The 13,177-nt window shown below is 45.2% G+C and overlaps 1 protein-coding gene and 1 long non-coding RNA gene across 2 annotated transcripts in view; one reads left to right on the top strand and one right to left on the bottom strand.

Moving 5' to 3' along the window:
* Positions 1 to 9,460, bottom strand: part of LOC128340588 (uncharacterized) — a 33,905-nt gene extending 24,445 nt beyond the window's left edge. Inside the window, exons 1-2 of the long non-coding RNA XR_008313816.1 lie at positions 8,634 to 9,460; positions 8,282 to 8,372 (exon numbers count right to left, since the gene is read on the bottom strand). This is a non-coding gene — a long non-coding RNA (uncharacterized LOC128340588). The remainder of the gene's footprint in view (positions 1 to 8,281; positions 8,373 to 8,633) is intronic.
* JDP2 (Jun dimerization protein 2) overlaps positions 8,829 to 13,177 on the top strand; it is a 34,739-nt gene continuing 30,390 nt past the window's right edge. Inside the window, exon 1 of the mRNA XM_053285853.1 lies at positions 8,829 to 8,837. The gene's annotated coding sequence lies outside the window, so the exon portion shown is untranslated. The remainder of the gene's footprint in view (positions 8,838 to 13,177) is intronic.

The following is a 13,177-nucleotide window of genomic DNA, read 5'->3' as shown; positions in this document are numbered from 1 at the left end:
TGAGCAAGCATGGTAACAGCAGAAGAACAGGAAATAGTGGCAGCAAAAGAAACAGGGCCAAGTAGGGAAGAAGGACTACTATTCCAGTCATGACAGCCAGCCAACTCTGTAGCCCTGTGAGTAGGAAGAACAATGCACATGGACACATGGAACCCATAGACCACAGACTTCCCAGGAGAAAGGTTCAAGAGTTCATTGGTCTCTGCTGTGGGACTAGAGAGCCCACATGATATTCAGAGCACTGCATTCAAGGTGGTATTGGTGCTGGAGCAAGAGGAGTGGGCTTTTTGCAAGGGAGAGGGACAGGAGCCATGTGGACAAGGAAGAATGGACATAACCACAGCACAGTCACAGGAGACAGCACTGCAAACTGCTTGGCAGCTCAGTGGGAATGTATGTGTTATTTTATCCTCAGGATTTATATCCTTGCTTTCCAAAAAAGGTGGCTAACAATCCATTTCCAACAATACAACCACATAAAATTAAAAACAATTCTACCCTTTAGATCTTACTCTACTCGTTAGATCTTACCATAAAACGTTTACTACGACTACGACTACTACAAGTATTTATATACCGCTTTTCGACAAATGTTTCCAAAGCAGTTTACACAGAGGAATGACAAACAAACAAACAAAGAAACAAAGATAGATCTCTGTCCCCAAAGGGCTCACAATCTAAAAGATACATAAGATAGACACCAGCAACAGTCACTGGAGGTATTGTGCTGAGGGTGGATAGGCCCAGTTACTCTCCCCCTGCTAAATAAAGAGAATCACCACATTAAAAAGGTGTCTCTTTGCCCAGTTTACTCTGTTGGTGTATTGTATGATAGATTTCTTATCTGAATGATGTATAATTTCTTGTGTTTACATCTGATCTATGATCGTAATAAAGCCATTCATTCAAAAGCAATAAAACAGCACCCACAAGAAAACAGCAGCACTAAAACATTAAACAATGAATTCCTCTGAAACAATAAGTGACTAAACGCTTTGTGCAAAATGTCTACCTTAGGAGGACATTCCTGTGCCACCACCACCATCTCTCATACCCGCCCAAGGAATATCTGTCAAAGGCAGCACCGAAGAGCAGGATCACCAAGGCGGATCTTGGGGTCCTGGCACAGGCTTGTAAGGAGAAAGGCATTCCTTGTGGTTGGTGAGTACCCAGAGATGACCCAGAGTATTGCAGCACCTGAGGCAAGTTTCCAAATGCAGCCTTGCTCCATGACCCTGATAGGGGCTAGCCCCCTTTCCAAAAAGATTGTTGCAAGTTTTGCAAGTGGCATAAGGAAGATGGAATGTTGCCAGGGTGCTTTCCAGACTGTGCTGGAGGAAGTGGTGTAGAACCCGACAGATAACCCTAACGTTTTGAAGCCAGCTAGAGTTAGCCGTGTCGGATTTACACCACCGAGGCTTTGAGGTGAGAAAGCAGAAAGGAGGAGAAGAAGCAGCAATTGGTGGGGGGTTTATTCCCAGCCAGAAAGTAAAGAGAATCTCACCTCTAGTGGTGAAGGGATAAGGGGGAATTCATATGGGAATTGATTATCTGCATACCTGCTTTTGTGTCAGGCAGGCACAGAGGCTAACTGTTTTCAAACCTCAGAAAATCAGCTACTTTTTGATGACAGACATATCCAGTTATCCAGGGTTTGGATAACTTCATGGAGGAGAGGTCTATCAACAGCTACTAGTCAGAGGGAATATAAGCCACCACCAGCCTCAAAGGCAGGATGCCTCTGAGTACCAGTTGCAGGGGAGTAACAGCAGGAGAGAGGCCATGCCCTCAACTCCTGCTGTGGGCTTCCAGGGGCAACTGGTGGGTCACTGTGCAAAACAGGATGCTGGACTAGATGGGCCTTGGGCCTGATCCAGCAGGGCTGTTCTTATGTTAACACATACAACATTGTAAGCCTGTAAAGTCAAGATAAGATCCAATGCTGTGTGAACAGCACTTTATGCAAGACGGTGTCCAAAGCCAGATCATATGAATACACATGAAGCCTATACATTGCGAAGCAACTTTAAGAAGCTGTCTGGAAACCACCCTGAAGCCTCTTTCCTCCTTGGGCTTCTTACAAGTTTTGCAAGGAGCGTAAGGAGAGGCGTTCCCTGCAAGCAGGGCCCTCCCTAGGGGTGTGTGGGACATTCTTAACATTTGATGGGGTGGTGGTGGCATGGTCTGGGGCCCAGATCCTCCCCCCGCTCATTTGACTGAACTCTCCTACTAATAACAAACCTAAACCCATATTTTCAGTCCCCAAAACATGTTTTTCTCTTTCCCTGCCCCCACAAAAAGTATCTTTCCTCCACAAGACCCAGGAGACCTTTTCCTCGCCCTCCCGCTTTGTGGAGCTCAGGTTGTGTTCTCTCTAAGGGAAATCCAGGAATGCAGCCCTTCTTCCCAACATCTGTCCTTTTCCAGAAGCTGCCTAATAATGAGGGGTGGGGAAAGCTGCAAGCTAGAGGGACTCCAGCAGCTGGGGTCATGTGCCATCCCCCCTCCCGGGAGCCAGGGTCTAGTCCATTGCAGCTGGGTGCAAGGCTGGGCACCCCAGTGCAGGTGCTTGTCTGCTGTCCTGTCACTGCCCGAGAGGGACGAGACAGCCAGTTCAGTGGGGCAGACGGTGCCGCCATGGTCTGCCAGCCCCCACATCCACCCACTTGTCACAAGCCACATTTGCCTGCCCGCCCACTTGCCCTCAGCTCTCTTTCTCCCTTCCCAAGAGTCTGGTGTGGCCACATGCGGCTGGAAACGCAGGGTCCAAAGTCCTGAGGAGGAGAGGAGCGAGTGGGCCCACCCTTGAGGCTCTGCTGCTGGTGCCCCATCCATAGTTCAACTCACTGAGTGGGAGATACAGAGCCTCTTTCCCCACACTCCCAGATCCTGCAAAAAGAAACATGGCTGGACACAGAGGGAGGGAGGGAGGGAGAGAGGCCTGCGGGAGTGTAGGGCTGGAGGTGATAGCCCTGGTTGCCCTGCCCTAAGGACGGCCCTGCTTGCAAGGGTCAGATCAGTCCTGAAGCACTGTTCCAGTGGCTCTGTGTGTTTGTGTGGGGGGCATATATTGCTGCCCTGCTGATGCCCCAATAATCTGCTGCCTGAGGCAACCACCTTGCCTCATGAAAGGGCCACCTTGCAGATCCCAGACCATTTAAGGCTGCAAAGGCCAAAGCCTTTATGAGCCAACGAAGTCCCTGGAAGCTGCATTCTATACCAGCTGAAATTTATGAACTGTCTTCAAGGGCAACCCCACATACACAGCATTGCAGCCATCTAGCCTGGAAACAGCAAGGAAATGGGAAACAGAAGCTAAAGGTTTGAGTTGCATCTCTGCGAGATGGTGAGGTGATCTCAGCAGGTCAAAGCTAACATATTGAGTATCCTGTTGGAAACAGTCAATTCAGAGGGACGTTTCTTGCTTGGGCATTGTGTTCCATGTTCACAGTTTCAACCACATGTGCTCATAGTTCTAAAGGCACGGGGTAGAGTGATGTAACATGCCACACATCTTGATATACAAGACCTTCACTCTTTTCCTGGGTCCTGAATACTCCTGGTGGTATGCCATCATTGGCTGCAGTTAATCCAGATCCTACCCTCTCTTGCATCTGTGGGGATGAGGAACAGTTGTCTGGGGTTCTCCACTGATTTCAATGCGATTTTTTCAATTTATGCCAGCTCTTTTTGTGTGTGTGTAATGTTATATCATTGCAAGGAGTGGAAACAAGTCTTGGGGAAGCCTAGAATTCCTCCTACGCTCTGGTTCTCCTCATCATGCCTCTCCTGTTCTCTTTTCTCTTTTATGCTGGTGTTCCACCACTGATTGGTTGGTTCTCCTGCTAACTGGGCAAAGAGGCACCTTTTTGACATGGCGATTTTCTTTATTTAGCAGGGGGAGAGCTACTGGCCCTATCCACCCCACCACAGTACCTCTAGTGACTGTTGCTGGTGTCTATCTTATGTTTATTTTTAGATTGTGAACCCTTTGGGGACAGGGAGCCATCTTATTTATTTATTATTTATCTCTATAAACCTCTTTGGAAACTTTTGTTGAAAAGCGGTATATAAATGTTGTTGTTGGCTCAAGGTTTTCATTAGGCTGTCAATCTGCAGATTCTGCCGGTAGAGGAAGATATAATGAAAGCTATCCTTTCCTCACCCAGCAGGCATCTCAGGGACAGGATCGTTCCATTTGAAGAGCAATTTCTTCCCCTAAACAAAGAAGGGGATTTTTAAAATCCCAAACCCAGTCATTAGTGACCATGTAAGGGCTGGCAAGCCTGACAGATGCTGAGTGGAAAATTCTGCCTGATAATTATGCCACATACCAGGTCAGATGCTAACATCCCCTCTCCAAGCTACCCAGCAACTGATCCAAGAGCAGTCCCAAGAATGTGCAGGTTCTGCGCTCTTGGTACCAGATTAGCTCTTCTGTTTCCTTTAATTTAGCAAGGTCCTGCAGAGCTGGACAGCTGCCAGTCAGTCTGTCAAGACGGGAACTATTTTGGGAATTTTTATGATGGAATAATATTTTTTTGGTAAACAAACGGAAAGCTGTTAAACAGGGACCTTCACCTCTCAGCTCCCGGTTCACCTCCCTCACTGCTGCAATGCCACAGTGGTTGCACTGTCCACCTTGAAGAACTCTCCTCACAGCTCTAGCAGGGACAAAATAAACAGCAGGCTTTTGCTCTCTTTTCATTAACTCCTCAACACAAAAATGTGAGGAAGAAAGAGGGACTTTCTGGTTCAATTGGTAGAATGAAGCATTTACCCACCGGATTTAACCCCACAAGGTGCCCAAAGGCACATTGGCACACAGCCAACAATGGAAACGCTGCAAATGCTCATGTGGCTTGCTCCATTTATTGTGTAAAATAATCGAACAATGCTTCCTTTCCACATCGCTGTTGTGTGTTCTCACCTTGGGTAGCGAAGCCTGACCATGGACACTGGGAGAAGACATATTAGAGAAAGAGGAGTTTCTTCTCTGTTAGCCCTGGCTAACTGATTGGTCAGACTGAATGATCCAACAACTGGTTCCAAGAGAAAAGTAGCAGGAACTCACTGGGTGGCATTGCAGAGCCTGCAATATTGAAGTTCTAGGTACGGTGATGGAGGATCCAAAGTTGCAGGACCCAGGGAAAGTGGATGCCAACAGCAGAAGGTGTTCCAGCTTCCTCAAAGCAATGCCTGTTTAATATCATTACATTCATGCTCTCCTGCATTTGCTGAAGAAAAATATGTGTATGCTAAATGGAGGTTAAGTTTAGTGAATGCTAAATGGATGGAGGTTCATCATATGATTCAAATCACTTACGTAGCTATTCTTATGCTGGATTGATTATATTTAATGCTTATTGTTGATTTTCTGGATTCATTCATTCATTCATTCGATTTCTATACCGCCCTTCCAAAAATGGCTCAGGGTGGTTTACACAAAGAAAAAACAAACAAATAAGATGGAACCCTGTCCCCGAAGGGCTCACAATCTAAAATTGTATTCTTACTGTTCATATTTATCTTATAAACAGTTTTTAGATTTATTTATTTTTTTTAAAAAATTAAACTGCCTTGCTGGATCTGAGTCAAATGAGTAGAAATTATAAATGAATGAATGAATGAATGAATGTTAATGACCCAGCTACTGCTGTATGACCTGATGGCCAAGGGTTTTTGAAATGTCTTCAAAATATATTGTCTCATTTTCCCTACAACCCAGAGAGCATATTTCATATTTAATTATAAATTTGTGTGTATATTACTGTCACCCAACATGTCACCTCATGCTGAAATACATAGAAATTAAAGATTCAGTATACATGAGCAAAGTTCTGTGATCGAGTTGCAAAGCAGACACATTTTATTTTGCCAATCAAATAGATGAAAATTGGCATGTAAGTGCCATTATTACGGACAAATTCAGTACTGAGGGTGTCACTGGCTTGTCTGGTGGCAACTCAAAGGCCACCATTCCTTGCCTCTGGGCTGTGGAATACACTTCCTACTGAGCTGCTCCATTCCTGATGGCTTTTAGGAAACAACTGAAGACACATCTCTTCAGGTAAGCTTTTTAGTTGAAGTTTTGATGGTTTTAGTTGGTGTTTTCGCTGAATTTTATTGTTTTAATTTTTAATGTTATATATGGTTTAAATGTATACACACACGTCAACACACTCTCTGTGTGTACTTGTTTCTGTATCCTCTTTGAAGTTGGATGGTTTCTGTTTGACTTGGAATATTGTTTCATTGGCATGTTGGGTATGTGGTTACATCATCTTACCACAAACATCTGCACACCACAGATAATAATGGCTGTGCCCTCCCTACTTTTTATGAAGCAAGCAGGGAACTATTATCCCCACCATATTTTATAGAAAAGACCCTAAAGTACAGAGTAAATCAGAGTAAAACAGAGTTGTGCACATATCTGCCGAACTTTTGCCCATTGCATTATGAAAATATACCTGGTTAATAAGAACCCATGGGCCTTCATTTCCAGCAACTGCACAAAATTCTATGATCATTCCAGAAGTCAAAGTACCACTTCCTGCTTTTGTTCTTATTTACCATCTCTTTTCTCTCTCACCTCCTTGGCTTCCTTTTTTCTCAGTTCCTTTTAATTTGCATGCTTATCTCATATGGCCTCCTGCATCTCGCAAATGCTACAGCACTGATATAAGATTCAGGTCCTCCCCTTTCATCAGTTTCATCTGCACAATTCATGTACCCCCCCTAAAATTATCATAGATCCCAGGCGGACACTTCCCACAATACCAAGTTTCTGCACCATGTAGGAAATTGTACAATTTCCACATACAGTATCAGTTGTAACATGAGTTATGCATTAACCCTACACATATGAGTTGCTGAATTCGTATACCCATGTGCATACGATTACAGCATTATAATCTATACAGTCATCCCTCACCAACTGCATGGGCTCCGTTCCTGGAAAATCCCGCGATTGGCAAATTCACAGTTGGTGAGGCATTAAAACCAATGGGAAACAGGGGGTATGGGGAATCACAATCACAAAAATACCTAAAAATAAAGAAAAAAAGACTAGAAAATGGCCCCCAAAAATCCCTCAAAATCACCAAGAATCAGCAAGAGTGAGCAGATTGAACCTCTGGAAATTTTTTGAACCTCCCAAAGTCACTAAAAGGCACTTTTGAGCCCTCCAAAATAGCTCAAAGGCACTTTAAATTGTGAGGAGTTGGAAGGGTCAGCAAAAGAAATGAGCAGATTGAACCTCTGAACCGCCCAAAATTGCAAACTCCCCCATCACTAAAAAATCTCGCCAACCGCAGATACTTGGGTTGCAGTTGGTGAGACTGGTCACAATTTCCCAGTTGCGGATACTCAAAACTGCAGGTGGGAAAACTGCAGTTGGTGAGGTATTACTGTATACAGTATCATGCATTTTCTTACACAGAATTAACCACAGTATAGGAGTAACATAATGTGTTAAGCAGCCCTGAGGGGTATCCCAATCAATGTGTTTATGTAACACTAGAAATCCTGAGCACAACTTAGGCCTGTAATAAAAAATAGCAAAACTGATCTCCTTCTGTGCCACCTTTAACATTTCTATGTCTTAATCCAGAGGTTCCCAACAGGGGATACTAGTACCCCTATGCTACTTGAAGGGCTGCCAAGGGGTACCCCATGCTGCCACTGTGCTATTTGTTCCCTGAGGATTGGTGATTTGAAGCCACCATGTCCACAGCAATGTGTCTACTGCAGAAGAGGAGAGAGGAGGGTTGTCATAGCTCCTATCAGAGCCGGGGTGGCAGAGAGTTCGCTGGGGTGAATCCTTGACTGTATGGGATTCACAACAGGCTGCCATACACTTTATTTTAATGTGGGACAAACCACTCTCTCCATATAAGATTCCTGGGGATCCACAGTAGGCTGTCACCATCCACTTTATTTTGATGTGGGAAAACCCACTCTCCATATAGGTTTCCTGGGGTGGGGTGGGGGTAAAATGGCAAAACGCTCCCAAAAAGGGCTGAGCAGTCCTAGGCCTCAAGAGGCATGTGACTAAAGCAGACCCAAAATGAAGAGTAGCACACTTCACCAATAAGTGTTTATTATTAGTTTAAAAGAAAAACAAGAGTATGTAATAAGAACAATTGTCTCTTCATAAAGCAGATTGTAAGAGAGATAAATTTCTCATTAACTACGCAACTCAGATTCAAGCAATTCAATAAAGGACAATAATTTCCCTCACGCACCTAACTGAACTGGTCCCTATCTTATTACTCACAGGCAGAAGCCATCCTGGTGTCTCCAGCTTCCAGTCTGTGGCCTTCCCATTTCTCCAGAAGTTTCTCAGCCAACTGCTTCCTCGGGGCACTCTTGGGACAGAACAAATAGAACAAAGCTTTCTCTTCTGCTGGTGGCTGTGAATGTATACTCAGGGGTATACTCATGAGTCAAATGGGCCATAACCCAAAATTTGGCTTAAAGAAAGCCAAATCTGGCAATAGAGGTTCCCACCCAGTCCTCTGGATTTATCCTTTCTGTTTCAATTTTCCCAGGTTTTTCCTCTTATTAGGAAAGGCCCAGCTTCCCAGCAGTTGTTGTAAGTGAGGCCTAGTCCTCCCTCAAATACTTACCATCACTGCAAGGGTGAAGCCCCTGCTCCTGATTAGCTGGCTATGTGCTGAAGCTCAGCATACCCCTCCCTTCAGCCTGACGGACCAGCTTCAGAAAATTAGCACTGAGTACTCCCGCTGAAATTAATAAGGCAAGTAAACTTGTCCCACTAATTTCAATAAGATTGTTTATTAGGAACTTAGTGGAGATGAGAACCAGTGACTGTAAGTAGCCTGTCTCCTTAACACCAAAGTCAGTGACTGGAGTAGCCTGTGTCATAATTACAACATAGAAAAGTGTGTGTGTGTGTAAACACTTGCTCTCTCTGGGGTTCCTGAGTTGAAGATTTGCAACAGAAGGGATACACTTGTTAGAAAAAGATTGGGAATCCATCCTAATCCACATGGTTTTCTTTTCCATGTGAGCCCAACCAGTATAGCCAGTTTTAGGATCCACTGTGCTGCCTGCTATGATAGTTGATTGCAAATTGAGAAGGGTTTTCCCCCTTGCAAACTTTAGCCTACAATGATCTCCTGGCCTTGTGTTATTTATGTCTTTGTAATCTGTTCCCTTGGAAATAATGGGTGTAGCATCCCAAATTTGGTCTATGATTTCACTGTAGGATCAGACACAAGGAGCAGATGGTTTCCTCCCTCTATGCTCCACCCCTCTAATCTAGTCTTTCTTTCATATTGTTAGAGTTGTGGAGAGGTGGTCCGGGGTTGCCAGAACCATGTGGATCAAAACTAACCAGGGGTCAGGGGCAATGGGGGAGCTATATAGTCAAGAGGGACTGACAGAGGGTGAAGGTGTGTATACTGCCACTTAGCCTATATCTAGTTTGGATGCTTTCAGCTTTAATCCTTATTCAAGTACGCTGTTAGTCTTTTCTAGGGAGAATATAGTCTGTTGTTTTGAGGCGTGTTTTCATGAATGAGCAAAAAGTGAACTGAAGCCATCCGAGGACCCTGACATCAGGCACTAGGGAATTAAGTAATCTTGATGGAGTTTACTTACAAACGCGGAAGCCTGTGCTAACAACCCTGCTTTGTGTCACTCGGAAGCACAGGCTCCAGTCCTTTCCGATTTCTCACCTGTCCAGACTGGTTGAGAGAGAAAATGTCTCTTTACTGAGGGCTGAAAAGAAAACCGCACCTATTACTGCATATTCCCCTGTACAGTGTTAACCCTTCACTTGCAGATAGTTTCAGTAGGATGGTGTATATTCCTGGATTATGAACAATTAATCCATTAGCTATTTGGTGTGTGATCCTGACTGTGGTGTCGTTGCAAATTCAGAAGTCCAGCTGCTCTCCGTGATAGCCCCCATGGCCATGCCCACCCTGACAGCCAGAGAAGCCGAGAAGAAGCCAAGAACCGACCCTGCACATTCCCCTATTAGGTATTAACCGTCCGCTTCCTGGTCCAGATTCCTCTGGGGTATTATTACCAGTGCAGTAATTCTTTGCTGGAAAGAGTTGCCAGTATCTATCCTTCTAGGTGCATTCTTGTAGTGCTAATGCAGGGGCTATAGTACTGAGCTTGGATGTGGGCAACTCAGGTTCAGATCATTCTGGGTGACTTTGCTAAGTCAGTCCTTGTAAGCTTGCCTAACTTACAGGGGTTTTGTGAGAACAGAAGGCCGTTGTGAGCTCTTTGGAGGAAGGGTGGGGTAAAACAGATGAAATTAAATGCCCATTTAATTTTACATTTTAAAATGTCCTTTTAAAATGTAAAATAGATGAAATTAAATGTCCTTCATTTGCTATCACCAGTACAGAAGTTCCCTGCTGTACTCTCCTAAATGGATAATAATCCTGTTTTCCCCCTCCCCATAGCCATTCACCTTTTTAAATGAGCTCTGTGTAGGTAGGTTCCTTACAAAAAAAACCCCAACCCACTGTATTCTCCTGTAGCCAGCAACTGCCACCAGCACAATTATCTGATGTCTTCTACTAGACATAAATCCCAGGTTGATTTCAGGAAGAGGGGGTTCATATGGAGATTTTTGGAGAGCACTGTACATGCTGCTTCAGTGCACTAGCTGTGCTTGTGACATGCCAACCCTCTCTGCTGATCCACAAGCAGCAGGCAAAACACTCAGGAATTCAGCAGCACATGGGGCTCACTCCACAACAGTGGCACAGGGTTATTACACAACACGGTTGTGTAATTACCCTGTGCAAGTTCTTGCATACCTCTCTTTCTCCCTTTTTCTATGTTAGTGTTACAGTGCAAAACCAGCAATGGGGAAAGCTGCCAAGCTGGAAAAACCATAAATAGGCCTGATAAACAATATCGGCTTTACCGCAGTGGATTCCTATCCTGCGAGAATAGCACGGCAACCACCCTCTCACGAACTCTCAAAACTCAGCAGCTTTCTCCGCCCAAGAATTTTCCCCGTCTTATATAACTTTGCGGTCCGCCACCTTTTGTCACCCCAAACAAAGGTGCTTATGCCTGGAACAGCTGAAATAGCCTCAGTGCAGCTCTGGGAAGCGTGCACGCGCGCATTGTGTGTCTCTGTGTGTATTAAAGACCTCAGGATTTTCTGCCAATCCTGCAATTTTCCTCTGTCACGAAAGAGGTGGTGTACCCAAATTACAGGCCATTCACGGTCAAGTTAAATCGGGATCCTCCTAAATCTTTGGAATCCACCCCCCCACCCCCCCAAGACATTAGCAGCGAATGTGATGGCGGCCACCGTCTTGTCTTTCCCACGTGATTTCGTGGCCCGTGTCTCCCGCCACCCCGGCTTTTGCGCTTCATTTCCCAGCTTTAAGCTCGCGAGCCAGCTCTTTTTCCCGCTTCACGGCCTGCTCTCCCTCCTCTCTCCTGATTTCTCGGAAGCAATCCCGACTGCTGGCCTCCTCTGGCTGGAGTGTTGTGATGTTGTTTTCCTTTCGTCGCTATGGGCGGGTATTTCCAACCGGGAAGCAGGGAGAGGCGGGGGAAGGGGGCGTGGAGGACTCAGGAGCTGCAACGAGAGAGACCGTGGAAGGGGAGCAGCAGGGAGCGGAGCACGAGAGGGACGTGTCGCCTCCTGCACACGGGATTCCTGCGCATGTGTGATGGCGAGGACCGCGCGGAAGAGAGGCAGTTTGAAACGGAATGCATTTTCTGCCAACTATAGCTTTTGCAGACGCGGGGCCGGGGAATACAAAGGATTGAGATGAAACGTTCCTTGTGTGAACAATAAATAGATGGCTGTTGCCTTGTTGAGATGAAACATTCCTTGTGTATGATCTAAACTCGGAAGAAAGAGAACAATAGATGGCTGTTGCATTGTTGCTTCCCCAGAACACTACAAAGTGGATGTGTAGATGAGCGATTAAGTTGTGCCGGGGCTCTGCTCCAGAATCTATTTGCAATGCAAACGTTCTAATCTAAATTGTATGAAGCGTGACAGAAAGGCCTTTCTGAGCACGTGCTGAATCCCTCCCCTTCTCCGAAGTGTTCACAGAGGACCCAGTTTCTTCTGGCAGTATGGGGAAAACAGCCTTCCTGTTTGTTAGGGGGTTTTCAGACGAGCTTGTGAGCGGACTGGAGGCTTACGTTTTGCTGCCTGAGGCAAATGACAATATGATGAGGCGCCCCAGTGGGTGCTCAGATGCCTATTTGGGCTATTTGCTGCCTCCTGTGTCCCTCTTGAGCCCATGCCTGAAGTGACCATCTCACCCTGCATCATGGAAGGGCTGCCCCTGCTTGAAACCCCAGTACTTTCCTCCTTAAGCATGAAGTACTGTCTCCAACCCAGGATCTGTGAGTTCACCCTGATCACTGCTGTCAATGTTTGGTCTCAGTCCTGGAAGATGTGAAGTAATAACGAAAGAGAGGTGGCCTCTGAACAGAAGTAAAGTGCATTTTCCTCACCACAAGCAGGGCTGTCATTTTCGATCCCTTTGAATTAGAAATGATGAAGATGAAAGTATCCCACATGGACCATTCTTGGTGCAGCAACATCTAATCCATCACCCAGGGTCGTGCAAAAAGTTATTTCTGGTGCTTGGACAATTGAATGCAGTCCCTCTTTCCCCTCTAATAGGCATTTCCTATTTCCTCTCTGGAATTAGGACCCATATCATTTATGTGTTATTGAATTAAGGTAATACGTTAGGATTCTATTATGTCCAAAGTCCTTTCAGGTCTAAGAATTATTTAAATATATATACACATAACACACACACACTTTTAAACCATCCCATACTCAAAGTCTCTGGGCGGTTGACATCTAAAAACAGAACAATAAAAACATTAACACAATTAAAACAGTTTAAAATACAGATTAAAAACTCTAAAACCTTAAATTATAGATGAAAAGCCTGACTAAACAGATATGTTTTCAGGTCCTTCTTACAAACTTCCAGAGTAGGAGAGGCTTAATTTCATTATGAAACAAATATGAGGCACCGGCATCTTTGCATTACTAGCAATGCTGGTTTTGAGGACTCTTGACAAGGGCATAGCAGCTATAATTGAGCAGATGGATTCAAAGAACCCAGGGCCCCCAGCTCCTGAGGGCCCCCAGCTCCACCCTGCCCTATTTTCTTCATTATCTCCCTTA

This window comes from Hemicordylus capensis, chromosome 1 (genome assembly GCF_027244095.1).
Source record: "Hemicordylus capensis ecotype Gifberg chromosome 1, rHemCap1.1.pri, whole genome shotgun sequence".
In the NCBI taxonomy this organism is placed as follows: Eukaryota; Metazoa; Chordata; class Lepidosauria; order Squamata; family Cordylidae; genus Hemicordylus; species Hemicordylus capensis.
Note: the sequence above shows the minus strand (reverse complement) of the source record. Positions and strands in the feature narration are given on the sequence as shown.